This window comes from Schistocerca piceifrons, chromosome 2 (assembly GCF_021461385.2).
Source record: "Schistocerca piceifrons isolate TAMUIC-IGC-003096 chromosome 2, iqSchPice1.1, whole genome shotgun sequence".
NCBI lineage: Eukaryota > Metazoa > Arthropoda > Insecta > Orthoptera > Acrididae > Schistocerca > Schistocerca piceifrons.
The window spans coordinates 175,829,132-175,850,259 of record NC_060139.1 but is presented as its reverse complement, the minus strand read 5'-3'; positions in this window follow the sequence as shown (position 1 = coordinate 175,850,259).

Genomic DNA, 21,128 nt, shown 5'->3' with positions numbered 1-21,128 from the left:
AAGTGTTGTAGTAATTTGTATACTTACAAGTTGTCGTGTCTACTGTTTGTTCAGTCTAGAACCGAACTGCTGCTACAGTCGCAGGTTCGAATCCTGCCTCGGGCATGGATGTGTGTGATGTCCTTAGGTTAGTTACGTTTAAGTAGTTCTAATTCTAGGGGACTGATGACCTCAGATGTTAAGTCCCATAGTGCTTGGAGCCATTTGACTCTACTGTTTGCTAGTGTCCAATATAGTTTTAATCTTATTGCCTGCGTTATTAATTTCTTTCGAGACATACATCTTTATGGAGATGGTAATGACTTCCCTTACAATATTACAGTGTTTTTTTTTTTTTTTTTTTTTTTTTTTGTAGAACGCAAGTAATATCGAAACTTAACTTATTCTGGCCTTTACATAGATCTCCCTTTTCCTCTTTCATGAGCTTTTAATAGGGAATCTGACATTCAGAATATCCTATTTATTGATTTCTCTGACGAAAGTTGTTCTCAGATGCGACACACAAAATACAGAAGTAATCGTAAACGTGACAGGCGAGGCAGAAACTGCTTTTATGCGGTAGGTGAGCGGTGCGGCATGGCGCTGTAGTCGGCGGCGCTGACGACCTGCTGCACGGTCAAAGACATTCTTTGGTGCGCGCCGCCGCTACAGGAATGCGCCGGCAATCCACCACCTGTGCCCCCCCCCCCCCCACTCCACTCTCGCCACTGTCACTGGCACGGGGCGCCCCCCCGCCAGGCAGCCCCGCGGCGTCAAGCGTAAAACTCGCACCTTGCATGCCCGACAGAGGGCGCGTAGTCTCCTGTGGAATGCGGTTCCACCTACAGAGGCGTTTAATGTGTTTTTCTCCCACTGTTGTAATACCGGAGAGATCTGAAAGCTTCCATGACGATAGCACCACGTAACCTCCTTATGATGTTAGGTAATTATCTCTTTAGCTCTGAAGCAAAATGTTGTTAGTTCGTAAGTATGTGTGTAAGCCAAACGAAAATCTCGCATCTCACAGTAAGCGCTAGGATTTTAACAATCATAGGTCACTTTTGAAACTGTAACATCAACCGTGTTTGCACACTAAATTATGTGCTTTGGCACACTATTTAACGCCTGAAAACCCTACACAAAACTGCAACACAAAGTGAACACACACACACACACACACACACACACACACACACACACTCACTCGCACACTCTCTTTCTCCCTTCCTCCCTTTCCCCCCTCCCCCCACTCACTCTCTCTCTCTCTCTCTCTCTCTCTCTCTCTCTCTCTCTCACACACACACACACACACACACACACACAGAGAGAGAGAGAGAGAGAGAGAGAGAGATAAAGACCAAGACCAATAGGAAGTGGGGGGGGGGTGAAAAGGGGGGCGGAAGACAACAGAGAACAGTAAGTAAAAAATTTGTCTACATCGATCAGCATGAAAACTGGTGAACATCAAATGGGACAAACACACGGCAGCAACTGTATTTCAAAATTATTAATTGTTCAGGAATAACTTACAGTACTTCTAAACGAGTTTCTACATCGGATGGACATACAGATGAGGAGGGATACCCCAAAAAATAACAATAAGTGAAACTTCTTGGCAGATTAAAACTGTGTGCTGGACTAAGGCTCTAACTCAGGACCTTTGCCTTTCCCGGGCAAGTGCTCTACCATCTGAGCTACCCAAGCACGACTCACGCTCCGTCATCACAGCTTCAATTCTGCCAGTACCTCCCCCATCTTCTACCTTCCAAACTTCACAGAAGCTCTTCTGGGAAAGTTTCAGAACTAGCACTCCTGGAAGAAAGAATATTGCGGGGACATGGCTTAGCCACAGCCTGGGAGATATTTACAGAATGAGATTTTCACTCTGCAGCGGAGTGTGTGCTGATATGAAACTTCCTGGCAGATTAAAATTGTGTACCGGACCGAGACTCGAACTCAAGACCTTTGCCTTTCGTGGGCAAGTACTCTATCACCTGAACTTCTGTGAAGTTTGGGAGGTAGGAGGGGAGGTAATGGCAGAAGTGAATCTGTGATCATGCTTGGGTAGCTCAGATGGTAGAGTACTTGCCCTCGAAAGGCAAAGGTCCCGAATTCGAGTCTCGGTACGGCACACAGTTTTAATCTGCCAGGAAGTTTCATATCAGCAGCACAGTCCGCTCCAAAGTGAAAATCTCGTTCTGGAAATAACAATAAGTAATCACAAAACCTTGTCGCTAAATATTTTCCTACAACAAAGCTGTGAGAACGAAGTCTTTCAGGACAGCACTGTAGTATAAAACTTTTTCGGAATCTTTCTGCGTTAGTTCAGGGTAAAGCCTCAAGCTTTCGACGATTACCTTCATCGTCTTTGTCAGGACTAACTGACTGTCAAAATTGCAGCTGTAGTGGCCTTTTATAGTCAATAAAAGGCTTCTGGTTGATCGGTAATCACGTAATGCTGCCGCAGATTGTGTCAACGTTGGCACTGATGGCGCCACCGCTCCCGCCGTAGCGTAAACTTTGCGAAGGATATCTCCGGCTTCACTCTGCATCGAGAGCTCGCTTCCAGGCACCGCTAAGATTATACCCGCTGTCACGGTCGAAGATTTTCTCACATATTCTTATTTATAGAGCCTCCCGGTATATAGGACCTTGCGACAAAACCTTTGCTTCGTCAAACAGTATTTTATGTTCGTTTGTGAAATTGTGCTCAGTCACAGCAGATTTCTCTAGTTCTCAGTTTTTAATATGCCGCTGATGGTCTGCACATTGGTTGGAAACGTTGGGGATGGACAGACCCCACTAACAAGAGATGATGTAAATCTCGTCGAACACGTTGGAGATAATCGTCGAAAAATCGTTGTTTTATCCCGAATTGACGCGACAAGAATGCCGAGAATCTTTTATACAACAAAGCTATGTTTATAGGGTAGATAATTTGTTAACTTGCCAGCCAAACTCAGAATAGTGTCATTTAGATGCAGATGGCAAGCCAGATAATGATATCCTACAGATCCAAACATTGTAGAAAGGGTAATGATCACAATTCACATGTTATAAGTCATCATTTGCTTTCTAATAGTTATTATTGCATTTTACAGAACTAAACTGATCATGGCACAAAGATTCAGAAACACTTTTGGGCATTAAGAAGAACAGGAGAACCTGAATTCTCTTACTTTATTAAGTATAGTGGTGGTTTTCGTTGCTAGTTATATGCTGGAAGCTATCACACAGTGGGAATAATGCGCTACCCTAGTTAACTTAGTAGTAATGGTTTCGATAAGTACATTTAACAACTATAAAATATGATAAGTACATCTAAAAACTATAAAAATTGCACTTGAAAATGGATCTTAGAAATAAAAGACTAAATGAACTGGCTGTAGGGAAGAAAATAGTGCGCGTTACAATTACTTTTGTGTCTGCAAAATAAGCTGATGAGTCAAAAATATTATCACTGCCCATCGCAACACCGAATGCAGCATGATGGAATTGCGAGAACGTGACGAGGTAATGTAACTCTATAATGGGAGTACAGAGGGGTGACGAATCTCTCTGTCGACAATATGGGTATGGTCTGAATATAGGGAAATGTGCTTATATATACGACTGTGACAGATTAAGCGAAGACCACCACTGCGGCAATCAACATGGATTTCAAAGACAACGATCGTCTGAAACCGTTCTCGCTCTGTTGTCCACGAGACACAGAAAGCAGTAGATACAGGCACCGAAATAGCTACCAGTTTCTTGACTTCCGGGAGGATTTCGGTTTATTTATTTATTCATTCCGAGTCAGCGGTCTTCCGATTGTCTGATGCAGCCCGCTACGAATTACTGTTATATGCTAACCTTCTCATCTCAGAGTAGCACTTGCAATCTACGTCCTCAGTTATTTGCTGGATATATAGCAATCTCTGTCTTCCTCCATAGTTTTTACCCGTTATATTTGTCTATAGCAACATTGAGGTTATTTCCTGAATCCATAATACATGTCCTATTATCCCGTCCCTTCTTCATCTCAGTGTTTACCATATGTTGCTTCTTTCACCGATTCTGCGGAGAACCTTCTCATTCCTTACCTTATTAGTCAATCTGATTTTCAACATTCTTCTGTAGCACCACATCTCAAAGGTTTAGATTATTTTCTGTTTTGGTTTCCCCACTACCGTACAACAATGTGTTCGAAATGTACATTCTCAGAAACGTCTTCCTGAAATTAAAGCGTATATTTGACACTGGTAGACTTCTCTTACCCATAAATTCCCTCTTTGCGTGTATTATTCTGCTTATTATGTCCACCTTGCTTCGTCCATCATAGATAATTTTGCTTGAGTTTCTCGCCATTCTCATTGCTGCTACATCTCGTTACTTATGTCATTTTTCTGTTTACTCTCAGTCCATAGCCTTCACACATTCATTCCAACCAACATATCATGTAATGCTTCTTTACATTCACTGAGGTTAGCAATGACATCAGCAAATCTTCTCATTGATATCCTGTCGCTCTGAATTCTAATCCCACTTTTGAACCTTTCTTTTACTTCCGCCGTTGCTTCTTCGATGTGTACCCTGAAAATATTAGCGAAAGACTGCATCCTCTCTTACATCCTTTTTCATCTGAGCTCTTCGTTCTTTGTCTTCCAGTCTTACTGATGCTCTTGGTTCTTTTAGGTGTTGTATATTACCCGTCCTGCCCTACAGGTTACTCCTATTTTTCCCATAATGTTTAATATACTGCACCATTTTACATTTTTGAAAGCTTTTCTAGTTCGACGATTGCTATGAGTATCTTCACTTTTCTTCAACCTTGTTTGCATTACCTAGTGCAGCGTGAGAAGTGCCTATATGCTGTATTTAACTTTCCTAAAGCCAAATTGATCCTCATGTAATTGTTACTCAGTTTTGTTTTCATTCTTCTGTATTATCCTTGTCAGAAGCTTTGACGTGAGAGCTGTTAAGCTGATTATACGAGTATGATAGTTTTCATACTTGTCTGCCTTGCTATCTTCGGAATTGTGTGGATGATATTTTTCCGAAAGTCTAATGGTATGTCGCCAGGCTCATGCATTCTACACACTTCCCGCTATGATTTTAGAAATTCCGATGTAATGTGGTGTGCTACGTTTGCCTTATTTTCTCTCTAATATCCGCCTGCTTAACGGGATGGTAACATGCTTGCCTGCCGTGCAGTGAGCCCGGGTTTGATTCCCGGCCGGGCTGGAGATTTTTCTCTGCTCGTGGACTGGCTGTTGTGTTGACATCAACATCATTTCATCCTCATCACCGGCGCGCAAGTCGCTCAATGTGGCGTCGACTGAAATAAGATTTGCACTTGGCGACCGAACTTCCCCGGATGAGGCCTCCCGATCAACGATGCCATACGCTCATTTCCATTTTTGTTCCAGAGGTCTCTTAAATTCTAATATCGAATCTGCTATATCATCCCTGTCGACTACAATTTCTTCAGATAAGTTCAAATAGTTCAAATGGCTCTGAGCACTATGGGACTTAACTTCTGAGGTCATCAGTCCCCTAGAGCTTAGAACTACTTAAACCTAACTAACCTAAGGACATCACACACATCGATGCCCGAGGCAGGATTCGAACCTACAACCGTAGCGGTCGCGCGGTCAGACTGCAGCGCCTAGAACCGCTCGGTCACTCCAGCCGGCTTCAGACAAGTCTTCCCCCTCATAGAGGCCTTCAGTGCACTCTTTACTCCTACTGCTATTAGCAGTGGAATTACCGTTATATTCTTAATGTTACCACCCTTGCTTTTAATTTTGCCTAACGTTGCTTGGACTTCGCTAAATGCTGAATCAGTCCTCCCTACGATCACACACGATATCTTCACAACTTTAGTGTAGCCTTTCACTTTGGTTGCCCTGCAATTGCTATTTATTTCGTTCCTAACGCATGTGTATTGCTATATTTCGGCCTTTGCCTATTTTTAGACTTCCTTCCTTTGTCGATCTATTTGTTTCATCTGTTACCCAAGGTTTCTTTCCTTGTGCCTGTATTTCTATGTAGAATACCTGTAATTGTCCTTTTAGACAATCACTTGTCTTCACCTGAGCTACATGTTCTGGTATTCCTTATCGCAGTATTCACATCCTTAGCGAACTTCAAACGCATCTCATCGCCCCTCAGTACTTTAGTATCCCACTTTCTTCCACCCTGATTCCTCCAGATGCGTCTCTTAAACTTCAGTCTACTCTTCACTACTACTAAATTATGATATATTTATATCTGCACCGGGGTATGCATTACAATCCAATATATGATTTTGGAATCTCTCTACCTGAAATCTTCCAGTATCTCCCGGACTTCTCCAAGCGTACCGCTTCCTCTTGTGATTCATGAACAGCGTATTCGCTGTTACTAGTTTAAATTTATTGCAGAAATTAGTCTTTTTTCTCTGTCATTCCTACTGCCAAGCCCATTTTTTCCGTAACTCTTTCTTCTATTCCTTACTCTACAAAGCTTTCCGATCGCCCATGCCTATTAGATTTTCATCTCACTTTGCGTACTGAATTACCTGTCAAATATCTTCATATATTTTTTCTATCTCTTCATCTTCTGCTTGCGACGACGACATATACACTCCTGGAAATGGAAAAAAGAACACATTGACACCGGTGTGTCAGACCCACCATACTTGCTCCGGACACTGCGAGAGGGCTGTACAAGCAATGATCACACGCACGGCACAGCGGACACACCAGGAACCGCGGTGTTGGCCGTCGAATGGCGCTAGCTGCGCAGCATTTGTGCACCGCCGCCGTCAGTGTCAGCCAGTTTGCCGTGGCATACGGAGCTCCATCGCAGTCTTTAACACTGGTAGCATGCCGCGACAGCGTGGACGTGAACTGTATGTGCAGTTGACGGACTTTGAGCGAGGGCGTATAGTGGGCATGCGGGAGGCCGGGTGGACGTACCGCCGAATTGCTCAACACGTGGGGCGTGAGGTCTCCACAGTACATCGATGTTGTCGCCAGTGGTCGACGGAAGGTGCACGTGCCCGTCGACCTGGGACCGGACCGCAGCGACGCACGGATGCACGCCAAGACCGTAGGATCCTACGCAGTGCCGTAGGGGACCGCACCGCCACTTCCCAGCAAATTAGGGACACTGTTGCTCCTGGGGTATCGGCGAGGACCATTCGCAACCGTCTCCATGAAGCTGGGCTACGGTCCCGCACACCGTTAGGCCGTTTTCCGCTCACGCCCCAACATCGTGCAGCTCGCCTCCAGTGGTGTCGCGACAGGCGTGAATGGAGGGACGAATGGAGACGTGTCGTCTTCAGCGATGAGAGTCGCTTCTGCCTTGGTGCCAATGATGGTCGTATGCGTGTTTGGCGCCGTGCAGGTGAGCGCCACAATCAGGACTGCATACGACCGAGGCACACAGGGCCAACACCCGGCATCATGGTGTGGGGAGCGATCTCCTACACTGGCCGTACACCACTGGTGATCGTCGAGGGGACACTGAATAGTGCACGGTACATCCAAACCGTCATCGAACCCATCGTTCTACCATTCCTAGACCGGCAAGGGAACTTGCTGTTCCAACAGGACAATGCACGTCCGCATGTATCCCGTGCCACCCAACGTGCTCTAGAAGGTGTAAGTCAACTACCCTGGCCAGCAAGATCTCCGGATCTGTCCCCCATTGAGCATGTTTGGGACTGGATGAAGCGTCGTCTCACGCGGTCTGCACGTCCAGCACGAACGCTGGTCCAACTGAGGCGCCAGGTGGAAATGGCATGGCAAGCCGTTCCACAGGACTACATCCAGCATCTCTACGATCGTCTCCATGGGAGAATAGCAGCCTGCATTGCTGCGAAAGGTGGATATACACTGTACTAGTGCCGACATTGTGCATGCTCTGTTGCCTGTGTCTATGTGCCTGTGGTTCTGTCAGTGTGATCATGTGATGTATCTGACCCCAGGAATGTGTCAATAAAGTTTCCCCTTCCTGGGACAATGAATTCACGGTGTTCTTATTTCAATTTCCAGGAGTGTATTATATGAATCGTGGTGTCTGTCCTTTCGGGCATGTCCGAAAGAACAGACACTATGCATCTGATTCGCCTCGATGGTTATCGAATCCACAGTTGTCAGTAAGGATACACAGTTACGTTCGACGTCCAGTGGGCTTTAAAATTTGCAGGCATGGGAGACATGGATGGGGGCTGCAGTTAGGGGGGTGAGGGGTGGACCGAGATAGTCCGCGCATTTGCGATAAACTTTGTTCGGGTGGCGCGTGGTAAACGCAACTTTCCAGTAAGCACGAGATCCTGGATTCGAGTCTCGGTCTGACACACATTTTCACTCATCACCGCTGAATCTACATAAAGTCCCGATGCAGCTGATAACATTATTTCCTTTCCTTTGCCCCCCCCCCCCCCCCATCTTTAATTTACATAACAATTTGGCATGTATGCCCGAACTGTCGTTGCTGTTTTTTGCTGTCTGTTCTGATGAGAACAACCCTATCATCGAACTGTTCACAGTACTCATTCTCGGCTCTGCCTTCCTATTCATAACAAATTTTACCGCTGTTGTATCATTTTCTGCTGCTGTTGATATCACTCTATATTTGTCGTACCAGAAACTCTTATCTTTTTGCCATTTCACTTCACTGATCCCCATTATATCAAGATTCAGCCTTTGCATTTCCCTTTTCAGACTTTATGGCTTTCCTACTGCTTTCAAACATCTATCATTCAATGCTGCGATTCATAGAAAGTTATCCTATCGTTGGTTATTCAGTCTTTTCCTGAGTGTCACCTCCGCTTTGGTAGTCCGTGCAGGAATGATGGACTAGCTCGGGATCTTTCGGCAATGGAGAGAGCACCGTGACACTTCTTCATATACAGATCACGTGTCTTGTGGATCCGTATTATTTGTCTTTGATGCAGTGATAGCCATTACCTTCTGCATCCTCATGCCGTTCATAATTGCTGATTCTTCCGCCTTTAAGGACAGATCCCCACCCGAAGAACAGGAGGGTGTCCTGAACTTCTGTCCACTCCTTCTCTTTGACAAGGTCCTTGGCAGAAGGACTGTGACTTCTTATGCCATTGCTGATGATTTTTATTCAAAATCTAAACGGTGGTGGGTTTAGAACGTGGGACCCATGACGTTCTGATTAGCAGCTGAAGACCCTACTCGTAGACCACAGGTGCACCTGTTTTATACTGCTGCTTAATAAACAAAGTACAAGAGTATGGAATGTCAGACAACCGTATGATTGTATTGAAGAATTTTTAGCAAATAGAAAACAGCTTGTCATTTTCAACATAAATGTAACTTCGGACGTGTCTTAATGAAATACTGTAAGACCATTTCCTTTTACAGTATGTATGAATGGCGTAGTAGACAACATCGGAATTTCAATGAAGCTTTTCGCGGTTGATACTACTGCACACAGAGAAGTCGCACCGCTAGTAGCTGTGGCGAAATGCAGGATGAGCAGCTGATGATCGCCGCTTGGAACAGAGAGTGGCACTAGACACTCAACAAAAGGGATCGAGGGTACGGCAGCTGTGACACAGATTCCTTGGTAGACCCCTCATGAAACGTAGTCCACCAGCACAGCAGGTGGCTTGTAAAATATTAGTCCGACCAATACTTGAATATTGCTCGTCAGCCTGAGATCTGTATCGGTTAGGACTGATAGAGGAACAGAAAAAAATCAATGGAGAGTTTGAAGTGTTCAATTAGTAATCTCGCTAGCGTCACGGAGATCCTCTGTAAAAACTAGGTACAGACACTGCATGGGTGCATCATGGTATGGTCTACTGTTAAAAATCCGAGACCGTACGTTCCTAGTAGAATCAACCAAGGTATTACTTCCTCCAAAGTGGAGAGGTTTGAGCCTACAAGGTGCGTACCAGCAATCATTCTTCCCCCGAACCAAATGCGACGAGAACAGGAAAAAGGGAAAGTGACAGTAGCACTGAAAATATCCACCGCCACATACCTAAAGTTAGCTTGCGGAATATAGATGTAGATGTTGAGAAGATTGTAGTTGACGGACGGTGAAACCACGAGTAGGTGAAAATGTGTCGGACATCAACGCGTCGTCACAGAACATGGAGGTCGGAGGCTTGCCCGCTCTGTAAAGCATGGTAGTTGGCGATGTGTGGGATATCTGACGACAGAGTACAATGCTGCTTCAGGCACGAGAGTTTTGGGGTTCCCCGTTCTATGGACACTTTGGAGTACGGGCTACACAGTAGACGAACCATTCCTTTCCCCATGTTGATCAAACGACGTCATCGTTTGAAATTGGCACAAGATCTGACCGTGATCAATGGAAACGTGTCGTCTGGACAGATCAATCGCGCCTCTTGTTACACTAGGTCGATTATTGTAATCAGATATGACGGTATCCAGAAGAACGTCTGTTTGAAACATGCACAATCACATGCGCAGGCCATTGGAGGCAATATAATGTCATGGGGACATTCAGCTGGGCACTTTGGTATCTGTGATAGTAAGCAAAGCCATCATGACAGTTGTGGATTACTTGAACAGTACTGTGGACTACTTCAGTCCCTCAAAGCTTGGGTTCTTGTCCATCGCTAATAGTTTCTTCCAGCAGGACAACTCTCCATGTCTCAAGGGCGGAATCTTTCTACAGTGATTTGAGGAGCATGATAGTAAACACGCGTTGACGTTTTGGTCACCATATTCTTCCGTCCATAGGACGCTCTTGGGCTTGATCTCCGCGACCATAAACATTGCATTCGACGGTAATTTACGGGGATTGGGTTACCTGTGTGTTGACACCTGGGGCTCTACAGATCTGGAAACCCACGACGTACTTGCATAATAGCTGCTGTTCTGCAATCCAACGGTGGACCAGCACCCTATTACGCACATTCACTGTCTCGCCGGCATATGGCTCACCGGTACTGGCTCAGTGGTGTACCTCAGTTTTTATTCTGAAAGGTCGTCTTGTAATCACGCACTGAGGTTAAAATAAAAACAACGCATTGTAATCTCAGGATCACGTTCCTGGGTGACAGTTCTTACTTTCTAACAAGGGCGTTATTTGCAGGTGATTTTTTTTACAAGGAAGCTGCAGCCCATTTTTTACCATATGGCACCTAGTCCATACAAGGCATCGATTAACTGCATAGATGCGTAACCAGGCCGCAGCTTTTATGAGCCTGTGGCTGAGTCTTTGGCTGGACCGCACCTCCGTTGTTATCTGTAAGGCTTTAAATGATTGTTAGCACCTGCGCCGACGACCAAAGCCATGCGTAATCTTGAACCAGATGTTCTAATACCACACACAACGCTTTACACCGCAGTGTTCCACAGTCGGATTGTCTTCCCCATGGCAAAATTCTGTGAAGTCTTATTGAGGTGTGCCCTTACGTCCGATTTGTGACCTGGGATTGCTTGTCTCGCCAATCAAATTATTTGTTAGCATCTTTAATAACTGTTGTGTAATTCTTTGTTTTAGCACCTTAAAAGAAACATACACTCGTCAAGAACATTACGGTACTTAATGAAAGTAATCCTTCCATGGAGGATGTTTATTATAGCAGTACCTGAAGAATCTGCATCTTGCTCAGTTGTAAGGTTCTAAGTCCCATCAACTCTCACCTTCCTCGTACTGCTTTGATGAGCATGCAAGCCAGTTTTACTGTTAGTGAGGCTTTCTGGAACTGTGTCGGATGGCATCACTGAACGTCTGTTATACTTGAACTATGCGTCACGACTGGTGTCTACAGTTCATGAAGACGTCAGCACAACGTTCAATGTCGTGGCAAAAGACAAGGACACAAGGATGATGCAGTGTTCTTCAGCTCTACTGCACTCTTACCAGGATCCTCTACATAAATAATCATAGTAGCTATTGAGGGTACTGTGTCCTGAAGTGCAAGATAGTGCTTTCGTAATTTTTTGCTGCATCGTCCGCTAGAATCAACTATACTTTAGAGTGAGCAGCGCCGGATTTGATGTATTGGTGATATTGGATTCAGTGTCTCTGTTAATCAAATGGACGTTTGTGTAGAGGTGGGTCTTCTCTTTAGTAACAAAGTGCCAGAAATAGGAAGTACGAAGGACGATGTTTTTGTAGTTCGTCCCATGACACATCTGGTGAAGGCTGATTTTCTTTGTCCTACTGTTGTGGCATCAATACATATGACGTACGCCTTTCATTGCGGTGACCGCTACGGTCGCAGGTTCGAATCCTTCCTCGGGCATGGATGTGTGTGATGTCCTTAGGTTAGGTTTAAGTAGTTCTAAGTTATAGGGGACTGATGACCACAGATGTTAAGTCCCATAGTGCTCAGAGCCATTTGAACCATTTTGAACATTTCATTGCGTCGCAAATCTAATTCACCTAGTAGCTGGTAAGAATTCTTGTTTCGCTACTAATGTAGTGAAATACAGTACGGACACTGTGATGCTACCATTCAGTGAATCTTTGTTTATACTGTAGTGATACGAAATGTTGTTCAGAAGTCTACAGCTAGCTTAACAAGTGGAAACGATAAAAGAAAATGAAAAAAAAAGTTTTTCAAGTACAGATTACTCGACGAATGCACAGGGCTCAGTTGTGGAATGTTCATTGATTTATTACGAGAATACATTTGTTAGAAAATCGTTTGTTCAATAAAACAAATGTTTATGCAGTAGCTCGGCTACGCAGATACAAAAACAAGATGCTACCTACAACGAAAAACTAAAAACCAAAACCTGCAATTAAACATTCCCGTGGAACAGTGTCACGTTAATTACGAGTAAAATGATACCGCTCGCTATTTATTCACGCGAACGCCGTAGGAGTCACTTGCTATCGGAATGCGTGGCTTTCTCCAGACTAGTAATTTTTATTCTGGCTGCTACTGTAGCGAAGGAACTTTTAACAGTTAATGAATTATGTAACTGCGGCAACAGCTTTTCTTCTCAGTTGTTGATCACCGCAGAGGAGAGACGAAAGGTACTGTGAGTTGTTAATTCCAAAAGTCATATCATTAACACATATAAAACTTCAATTTCACCACATAAAATAAGTTAGAATTTTTGGAATGACTGACTACATTTACGAATTCTGAAAACTTTACTTTTGAGTCGAACAGTATCGTGATTATATTATGCTCAAGATTGCAGAGACAGAAACTAAGTCTAAAACGCGAAGTAAAACTTTAAAAACTAGATACAGGTTGTACAGGAAATGTTGCGTTCCGTTCAAGGAATTACGACAACGTTAACTCGGTGGAAAGATACTCTCATGGTTAGGGATTTGACTCTGTGAAATAACTTGCAATGAGGCTACGTCCTGTCAAAACATTTCACCACGCAAGGAAATGCTATCGGAAAACTAGACAACTATGACTGGATAATTTGAATCTTGTTCCGCTCACTACCGATCTCGGAGCGAAGAAAACGGCAGTCCGGTTATGACAGAAACAAAAAATTGTCGCATGTGGACTCGAGCCCATTTCAGCACATAGCTTTATTCTGCCAGTAAGATGAAATACAGCGGTCATTTACTGCAGACTTACAGATTCCTGCATGTATATCTGAAGGACATTGCATAGTAAAATGTTAGATACAGACACCGAAAAATAATAATACATAAATAGACAGGCTGCGAAAATAACAGCAAAGTGCATTAATTACAGCTACTGTACGAGTAAAGGGCGCGGATACAAGGTCGATCCGGGAGGTGTTTATCGATAGTTAAGAGGGATAAGGTGACCACTCGCATGAAGCGAGAAATCCTGGTATAGCTGATGTCTCGTCATATTCGCAATTTGCGAATACATCTATTTCAGACAGCTGTAGATCGTCTGCCGTGTCTACTTCTTCAGACATAACTGTATGTCTGAAGGACATTGCCTGTTGTTGTTGTGGTCTTCAATCCTGAGATTGGTTTGATGCAGCTCTCCATGCTACTCTATCCTGTGCAAGCTTCTTCATCTCCCAGTACCTACTGCAACCTACATCCTTCTGAATCTGCTTAGTGTATTCATCTCTTGGTCTCCTTCTACCATTTTCACCCTCCACGCTGCCCGCCAATACTAAATTGGTGATCCCTTCATGCCTCAGAACATGTCCTACCAACCGATCCCTTCTTCTAGTCAAGTTGTGCCACGAACTCCTCTTCTCCCCAATTCTGTTCAATACCTCATCATTAGTTCTGTGATCTACCCATCTAATCTTCAGCATTCTTCTGTAACACCACATTTCGAAAGCTTCTGTTCTCTTCTTGTCCGAACTATTTATCGTCCACGTTTCACTTCCATACATGGCTACACTCCATACAAACACTCTCAGAAACGACTTCCTGACACTTAAATCTATACTCGATGTTAACAAATTTCTCTTCTTAAGAAACGCTTTCCTTGCCATTGCCAGTCTACATTTTATATCCTCTCTGCTTCGACCATCATCAGTTATTTTGCTCCCCAAATAGCAAAACTCCTTTACTACTTTAAGTGTCTCATTCCCTAATCTAATTCCCTCAGCATTGCGTAGTACTAAGTAAAATACAGACATTGCATTCTGATTATGTTTTATCCTGCTTTCCAAAATCAGTTCAGGAAAATTAACGTATAAATCCTTCAGAGCTAGTGGTCAATTGCCAAATTCTTTACTGTTCAGTCCGAACTTCTGTTCCTTCTCTTAACTATATTGATTTTCCTGTAGTCAGTTATAGCACTGGTGTACCACTAAAAGAACACAAGTATTCTGCTAAACTGCGACCTGCATGCACTTTTCTTTTTTTAAGTACATTGGTAGTTGCTGCTAACACATTTCCAAGCGTTTAACTTATGGGACCGTGTTTGCTGATGGAGGGCTCTTTCATGCACCACTGCGCAGCTTTATTTTCATTGTTCACGAATCAGCCTGCGTTACTAACTCTATCGATTACTCGTTTTGTAGTTTTATTTTATAATAAACGGATATTTATGCTCGCATATTATTCCCAGGAGTGTTTTTATAAACTAATAGTTGATAGAATAACAAATCATGACGTGTGCGTTTAGCGTATTAGAGCGCTACCTTGCGATACAGGGAAGTGATCCAGTACCGGATCTACTTCGCGTAGCAGATTGACGATCATTGGTCTTGTACAATGGACAGCTAAATGTGGTTTCTAGTCGGTTTTGCAAACTCGTCCTGGCAAACACTGGACTGGTTTTCGATCCCTACCTCAGAAAATATAATACAAATACCATTTCAGTACGATTATACATAGAATAATAAGCTGCATGATTCACAAAAGGATGGTGCACGCAGATTCCTTCCCTTACTTTCACTGATACTATGACGACAGAAAGGGCATTCACCCACCAATGTGAAAGAATCATGAAAACAGCGGGCTCTTCGCGACGGGATGAACGCTACGAAAGAGAGAGAGAGAGAGATCTCCAAATATGAATCCTCTTTAGGCTCATTCCAATTGTAATGCTGCTATTCTTTAGCTGTCAGTTCCCTCACAATACATTAGAAGCGGATCTCCTGAATTAAACGCACACCCGACTTATAAGTCTGACTGAATTGTCTAACGTTCCATAGTGTTGCAGGTCGTAGCCCCTTTAATACCCGAGCTCTGCATCACAAAGGTATTTTATTGGGCAGAAACAGCGCAACGAAATTCCCTTATTTCAGCGTGAAGCTGTAAGCTTGCATCGCATTAATAATGTCACCATTAATCAAAGCATGAAACCAATGCAGTTCTAAGGCACTTGTCTGTAATGTTTACATTACGTACCTCAGTTTCAGGAACTATACTCTGAAATTCTTTATGTTGTGGTAGTAAGCTCTATATTTTGGGTGATATAAATGTTACGATAATAGACTTGTACCTAAATTCAAACAATCACCTCTATTCTTCGTGAATCACTGAAATTGCACAACAAGGGGTTCTTTTTATGTTGCTGTAAGTTAAGGATTCTTCCGTTCCTTTCACAGATGGAGTGTAAGTAGTACATTGTTACCAATTTAATTTTTTATAATATTTGTAGGATAGGCCGTGAAATATGTTTCTTGGAAACTCTTAGGACGTAGCTTTGTTTGGTTTATTAGGCATGTGTTAGATTCTGATGGCTGCGAAACACTTTTGTGGTCTTTTGCACTGCCCTACTCTGCATATACCTGATGCCCTGTGTTAATTCAGCCTGACAAGGAGTCCACACAGCGAAGCAGACTTCGGTTACAGAGTGTACATCTGTCTTAAAAACATTCTTCTTCGTAGACAGTGAAACAAGGTCTGCATATTTCTTTCTTTCCAGCTGAACGCATTTTATCGTTCCATTTGATTAAGACGTTTTAAATACGATGCATGCTTTCCAAGAACAAAATTTTGCCCAACTGTTTAAACTTTACCACAAGACAGTAATGTAGTAATTAAAATTCAAAACTGATATAAAATCAACTTAGCAGTAAAAAATAGTTTACGCTTGTTTAATAGTCGTTACAATTGACAACTCTGAACATAAATTGGAAACATTATTTAAGGTACAACTACAGATTTCACTTGTCTTAGCATTGTCGTTTGATATGTTTAGAAACTATTGATCTGCTTGATAATGGCGTATATAGACTTATTTATTACTCAGGGAAATATGAAGCTACGCCAGTATGATCATTCGTTGTACCCGCTTAATGACATTAACTGTCATAACAATAGACAGTTTACTTTTTTTTATTGGCATAATTTGTGCCACATGTTTCTTCTCCCCAGCTCGATTCGGGTTTTGGTGAACTTAAGAGATTTTTCTAAGCAAAGCTTCTGAAGGTCAGGAAAAGTTTACATTAGTGTGCATTACCAGTTTTGACTGTGACAGAGCAAGCTGTGGTTAGTTAATGTGAAAAGCATTCAAAAATTGGGTGCTGCTTAGCGAGCAGTGGAGAGCTGTTTTACTTGGGAGAACTGGGAGGCACAAGAAAACAAGAAACGAAAGGGAAATAACTGCAAAGGAAGTCGTAATTTCAACGTCAATGAAAACGATGGGAAGTGGGAATGTACCCATGAAAATAGTTTCTTGGGTGAAAAAGAAAAGTCTTTTCTGGATTACAAAATGCAGAAAAAGATGTATAAGACAATTTAATAGAAAGTGGTTGATGATATCTGCTATCTTTTGTTATGTACATGAGTATCTATTAAAAATGATTCAAAAGCCAAGATCACTAAGAAAATTTTCTCGTCAATACAACCGGTTTCAATAGTCTTAGCTGTCATCTTTAGGTCTTAAATATTTTTTTGTAGTAAAACATGTTCATTTTACGCTGGCCTCCTGCTCAAAATGTCAACCCCTTATAAACGTTTATAATTGCTAAAATATTTAAAAGCACACAGAATCTTGTCCAAAAGCTTTTGTCCATATACATGTTGCTCAAGATGCTTGTTACAGATGCTGTGAGCAACTCGTATATGAACATGGCCTTTTGGACAAGATGCTGTCTATTTTCAAATATTTTAGCGATGACAAACGTTTATAATGGAATGAGTTTTATCCGTTTGACATCTTGAGCATGAGCTCAGCGTAAAATTAATATGTTTTACTACAAAAAAAAATGTTTAAGACTTGAAGATGACAGCTAAAACTGTTGAAATCAGCTGTCGTGAATAAAAAATATTTTATGCGATCTTGGCTTTTGAATGATTTTAGTAATTATAACAGACCGCCCTTCAATATTCTCATAATTAGAAAATTCACTCATCGGCACTGCGGGGTTAATTACCACCAAGCTCCAATAGGAGCAGAGATGCAGTCTAAAACGTATTTTTTCCAATCCCTACCGGCGAGTACAGGCTTGCCCGCACGACAGGCATGTTGTGTGAGAAAATTATCGGCCTGCCTAATCAACCTGCCTTGCAGGGCAATCTACGTATCAGGGAAAAAAGCTGCTTTCTGGGCCCCAACATGGAGGATGGCCTGCGTGACTCGGGGTTTTGTTGGAGTAGTAAAGGCCTGCTTTATCGAGCTGATAAATTGTACTGCCTGGCAGGCGTGGCCCCACCAGATATTAGAAAGAAAGTAGCGGCCAGGAAGGAAAAGACAAAGGCGTTGACCTCACCAGCCCACCCGCTGTACAAACACCAGCCAGCCCGCCGTCGACTAAAATCTAGAAAAAGCTTTCTGCACACAGCAGAAAACATCGTCGGGACACCGCAGCAAGTGAGGCTGGCATTGTGGCGAGAAGAAAACGCGCACCTTGGGGAATGGTTAGTCCCAAAGGAAGAACTCCCTCCCGGCCATATGGAAGGATGGACGACATGGAAATCTCTTAATAGGCAGCGCTCTGGTGTCACACGATCCAAAGAGAATATGCGTAAATGGGGCCTCTCAAATGAACCTGCGCTGTGTGACCGTGGACGCACTCAAACCACCATCCACCTCACGCAGTGTGTGCTGTACCCAAGCACCTGCACCATGAAGGATTTGATGAACGCCACCCCGGAAGCGCTGGACGTGGCAAGGTTCTGGTCCAAGACTTCATAAAATAAAAAACTCCTTGACCCTGCTTATATATCTGTATACTTTTACACTCTTTTTGTATTTGTTATATACTTGATATGTATGTGTTAACTATTCTGATTTTATGTACAATGCTTCTGACACGATTAAATAAATCGAACTGCTTCGTATGGCGGCCTGATGATTTTCATCCCAGAAGGATGTGGCTTGCAGTAGTTACTTGGAGATGAAGAAGCTTGCACAGGAGAGAGTAGCATGGAGAACTGCATCAAACCAGTCATCGGACTGAAGACCACAACAATAATTAATAAGACCCAAAGTTAAGAGTAGTTAGTGGTCTACCAGTTTTCATTAATACATTTTAGAGTGCATGCACTAATCTTTTGGCGGACAGGCTACATTTGTACGGAAACACCTCATCTATGTTCTCAAACATAAACACTGTCAAATGGTGTGACATAACATCGATATCCTTGCTTTAAATCTTCAACACACCTTTTGAAAATTCCAAAGTTTAGCGTACCGTTTGCTTACTCAGCGTAGTCGATCACTGGCTCCACTGATCATTATTCACGGTGGATGCATTCTATAACCCTGTACTGTAATCTACGTCTGTGGCGCTGCATCTAGCAGACAAGACTCCCTTCACAAGACTGGCTGCCTCGCTTCCAGCGCTGGGTCCACACACTGCCCGCTGTCTGTGTGCGCAGAGGAACGGCTATTTCCGCCCTCTGTCGGTCACCACAGTTACTTACACAGCTTATTGACTACTCATCTCTATCTCACTCTGTGACCTCGTCGCCTCTGTCCAGTGATTATACAAGGTGAGTCACGAGTCATGTAAAACGTAATACCACTCTTATTTCGTGAGTAGTTCGGCGTAGTCGAAACGAGGTTTTCGACAATTGATTGTATGATAAGAGGCATTTACTTTTGCATGTGATAGTGTGTCTTAACTCTCGTATCGATCGAGACAGTGAACCAAAATTAATTTTTTAAAGTAGGTTGACATACTTCTTTTAATGGCATCAAAAAGCGCTTGAAAATACTAGTGTAATGATGTAATGCCTGTTAATGTTAAGGCTGAAACTCTTCACGAAAGAATCCGAGAAATGTACAAAAATTGAGAAGCTATTACGGTGTACACGCCGTTAAGGCGAGCTCTCATAACAGGCTCGTCGTTATATGCAGCAAGGCAGCTAACATAAAACTCATTTCCCACACGACGTAGTTACAGGATCAGTTATGAGTTTTATTTATGGAACTGTGGTATATGATAGCACCTAACGCACCAGATGTGGCTTAGAAAATTTCGAATGTGTGTACGTTTCTAGGGTTTTTGGAAACAACTGCAATTTCGTCAGACAGTTTTCCATTTAAAACCTATCCCTTTGCTGCTTAACTGTCAAATCCCAAACAGAAACGCTGGCCATTCATACTTCATAGCGATTTACAGCCCTATTCAAGGGAAAAAGTAAACTACTGTATTAAGTTTCTTAGGTTCGAAAAAGAACCTGACCTGCCTTTGCGTGGAGACCCTTGATTGCTTCCTAAAGTAAACCACTTGCTGTCAAACAAACGTGCAACAAGTACTACTCCAAATTGTAATTACATGACATACACTTTAAATAGACTAAAGTTTATTAAGAACGCTTTACTTACATATGTAGTCAAATTGCAAGGAACATTTGCAATCGCATCTCGAGAGACGGATGAACGGATGAAAGTACTTTGGGTGATATGCCATTGCCTGCCGACAACGAATTGGACAACGCATATCGTCTGGCATCGTTGCGGCTTCGTGACAGGCTGCATCCTTCAGTGCTTTCCACCGAAAGAAATCAGGAAGAGTCAAATCAAGAAACCTGGTCAGCCAGTGTACCGCAGCATTCCGCCCTATCCACCGGTCAGGAAACTTTTCATTCAGTATTCGCGGTGCAACACGAGAAGAATGAGATGGTTAGCCGTTGTTTTGGAATCGCTTACCCGTAGTACCTCTTCTAGAACAACAAATGAAACGTTCGTAAGAAAGCATGCATACGTATTTCCATTTAACCATAAGGTGCCACAATGAAATTTGCTATGACGCCCCCCACCGGTTTATGCTTCGGGTCGTTGCTGGTGTACCTGACGAAAGCAGTGTTGATTTTCAGCTGCACAATAGTGCATGTTACGTATATTTACCTTACCGTAGATCGTGAACGTTGCTTCGTCGGTAAAGAGTACACGTTGGAAAAACGTAGTGTCGTCTCCCATGTGACGCAGAGAAAACCAACAAAATTCTCTGTGTTTCGAAATCAAATCCCCCGAACGCCTGATATAGAGACAGATGCTAAGGGCGGAATTTATCCTGTGTAAGATGCGAATGACTCTCCTCTCGCCGTTCCAACACTTTCTTCGTCAATATGTCTCCTGCTACCATTCCCCGTATAAAAGTAGCGTGTCCAACGTCTCCCCATTGGTGGACATGTCTGCATGCAAGGTATATTGAAGCAAAAGCGAATTGCCGATGGACGACAAGGTTCCTGCAATGCAGACAAGTAAACAGTCGAAAGGCCTGATACAACGACGTACAAGTCGATCATAATATTATTCCACATGGGAGCCAGGGCGGCTCGGTCTTTATAGTGAGTTTTTATCGTGATATTTCGCGAGGACAAGCTGAAACACTTGATAGTACACG